Raw genomic sequence first — 3,413 nt, 5'->3', positions numbered from 1 at the left:
CTCTCAAAAATGGCCTAAGTACAACTGATAATCTCCCATTCCTGGACACTTCAGTTAACAGGAGCTGTATTTTATGCAATTCAGGACTTGAATCAGTAAACCATCTCTTCTTTCAATGTAGCTACTCGAAATGGATCTAGAAATTAATTCTTGGGAAGCTTGGGCACAAGCGCAACCCAAAACCAGCTCTTGTTCAGGAAGAGCAATGGCTTGCCAACAACTTCAAAGGAGCAGGTCAGACAACAAGATTGGCCTACATTGCTTTCGAAGCAGCAATCTACAACATCTGGATTGAACGGAATAAACGAGTTTTCCACAAAATTTCCCTTCCCAACTCAGTGCTGCTGTCTGAAATTTTAACCCTGATAAGATCAAAGATCCTAGGTTTGAAGATTGAGGTCAATAGCCTCCAACTTTGGCTGTACCCTATGTCCCAGAATCGGTACACCACAATTATGCACCTGGGTCAAGCCGTTTCAAGGGTCTTTTAAAATCAACTCTGACGCTTCTTTGGATGCTGAAGGAGGAGGTATTGGCGGTGCAATTCGGGACAACAAAGGATTACTAGTTTCCATGTTCTCTGCAAATGTGGAGCGGGAGGAGATTCTAGCACTGGAAATTCTTGTTGTTCACGGAGGCTTAAAGCTAGCCTCAACCTCGGGTCTTACTAGTATCTGGATGGAAGTGGTTTCTAAATTAGCAGTCGATGTAATTAATGGAAACTCTAAAATTCCTTGGAGATGTTTCCATCGTATCCAGGAAATTCACCAGCTCTTATCCCTTTTCCAACACTGGAGGATTACTCACATTTGGCGAGAAGGGAATAGTGTTGCAGATTTTCTATCCAAACGAAAATGCCCATGCAAAGGGACAAATATCCCTCCATTTCTGTCTCCCCCGGCTCTCCTACAGCTCCTGGATACTGATAGGAGAGGGACTGAGTACTGTAGAATGTAATTCCTCCATGCTTTGTATTTCTGTTTTTTGGGTTCTCAGTTGTTGGGAGCTTGTTCCCTTTTTGTTGGATTTTCAGCCCCCTTAGTTGTAATATTTTCTCTTTCTTAATGCCTGGTTGGGGTCCTGCCTAACCCCTGCTTAACCATAAAAAAAAAAAAAGAAAAAAAAAACTGAACTGGATTCATTGCCAACATAATCAATAAACAGAACCCACATCAGAAATCAGCACATCTAAACAAACATATGGAAATGAAAAATAGAAGAACAAGAAGAAGGAAGATGGGTTTTTTTGGTTTCATACCAGAGGTATGAACAAATAATCTATTAGTTTGCATGTTCGTAAGTAATTCAAATGGATAATCTAACGGCAAGGCTTATAAGTTTAAACAAGGGTTATCCTATCACACGAAGGGTTATAGACAAGGCTTATCCAATTATACATAAGGAATGCCAAGTTATACATATGGGATGCCAAGTTATACTGAGGTTATCCAATTATATACTGAGGTTTATTCTATAATGAGGTTATCCAATTATATACTGAGGTTTATTCTATAATGAGGTTATCCATACAGAGGTTATCCAATTCTATACAGGGGTTATCCAATTTATACCGAGGTTATCAATTTATATACAAGGGTTATCCAATTCTATACAGAGGTTATCCAATTTATACTAAGGTTATCAATTTATATACAAGGGTTATCCAATTCTATACTGAGGTTTATTCTATATTGAGCTTATCTAGACTGAGGTTTTAAGAGAGAGAGAGAGGGATGTCTCACTGACGGTGAAGGAAGTTGCCACAGATATTGATTTTCAAATAATGTCTCGCATAGCAGATTTGAAAATCGGAAGGAATTGCACTGTTGTAGCTGATTTGGAAATCTAACGATCTGATCCAGTTCAAAATATCAACTAAATCCAAATCTAAATATTGTGGGTATCCAAACGTGGCCTTAATGACTAAGAGAAAATCCCGTTCAGATCCAAACCTGATGAGGTGTCTTTGGTCCAAGATCAATATGACGCAGAGCTAGACGGATTCGACGACGGGACCACCAAATTGGAATCAACTTACTTGCGGAGGAGTGACCACCCGAAGCGGCTGTGTAGGTCCGAGAGACTTAGGACCCAACTATCGGTTGGTGCACAGGAAATTTGTTGATGATAGGGTGAAAAAAAGGAGGGCAGGATAGTTCTGTCCATGAATATATTTTTTTGCACTTGAATAAGAAAGGGCATTCATGTCCTTTCACTTTAATTAGTAGAGGGTGTAAAACCCAACGAGGATTTGATATTAGGGCAACCTTCTTTTATCTGAAATCGAATTGGAATTGGTTGGGTAGGGTTCCAAAACCTGCTGCTGGTAGTAAGGTGCTGTTGAGAAATTAGAAAGCAGGTATTGCAAGTATCGTTGTCTTCTTTCTTTAATTTCTCAGTTTTCGTTGTCTTCTTTCTTTAATTTCTCAGTTTTCTTTTACATTTGCTGTGAGCAAAGCACTGTCAATTGAATGTTAGCCTCTAATCAACACTCGATAGAGCTTAGAGTGATTTTTAATTGTGTTCATTTGTATGCCTTGAGTTGATGAAATGGTAAAGACAGTTGGGAGTACCCTTGCATGTTAGCTATTTGTTGAAAGTCTTGTGAGAACTAAGATTTCTAGAAGTGGCATTTTTTTATGTGTGTTTTGGCATTCTGTCAAATCTATTGGAGCCGAACATAATCTCCGAGATTCACGCTTCCACCGAATTGCCCTGCGTCAAATTGGTATCAGAGCAGGTTTGCTAAGCTCTTAAGCTCTGCTGATTTTGGGGTAGTACAAGTTGCAATAATTTCAAACATAGGTTTCATATTGCACTGTTGAAATGGCTCCGAAAAGAGGAGCTGAAACTTCAGCTGAGAGTACTACAGTGAATGAACAACAAGAGGTTTCTTGGGCAGAATTAATGAGTATGCAGCGCCACCTGATGGAAAGAATTGAAAAACAGCAGGATCATATCGATATCCTGGTTGAGCAGATGACAAGGCTTAACACTCATCGTGACCCTCCACCTAGAGAGCCTACAGAAGAGGCCCAAAGTGCTCATGAAGAAGCAGACGCGCCGCGTAGAATGCAGAGACAGCCTCCACTGAGGCGAAACCAACCTCCATTCCAACCACCTCCACCATTTCAACTTGCAACCCAAGAGAACTCACATTGGGAGTCAGGAATTAAGGTGGAAATCCCTGAATTCCTTGGAGGTTTGGACCCAGAGGAGTTCATTGATTGGAGCAGCACTGTTGAGGAAATTCTAAACTTTAAGGGAGTCACGGTAGACAAGCGGGTGCCACTTGTCGCCATGAGGTTGTGAGGCCGGGCTGCGGCCTGGTGGCAAGCCCTTAAGTACCAAAGAAACCAACTTGGGGAACTTCCTATCATAGAGTGGGAAGACATGAGGCGAGAAATGGGAAG

Source organism: Tasmannia lanceolata, unplaced genomic scaffold (genome assembly GCF_043159265.1).
Source record: "Tasmannia lanceolata isolate RefF3 unplaced genomic scaffold, GAP_Taslan_0.1 ptg000035l, whole genome shotgun sequence".
Classification (NCBI taxonomy): Eukaryota; Viridiplantae; Streptophyta; class Magnoliopsida; order Canellales; family Winteraceae; genus Tasmannia; species Tasmannia lanceolata.
The sequence above is the reverse complement of the archived record's forward strand: the minus strand, read 5'-3'. Positions refer to the sequence as shown.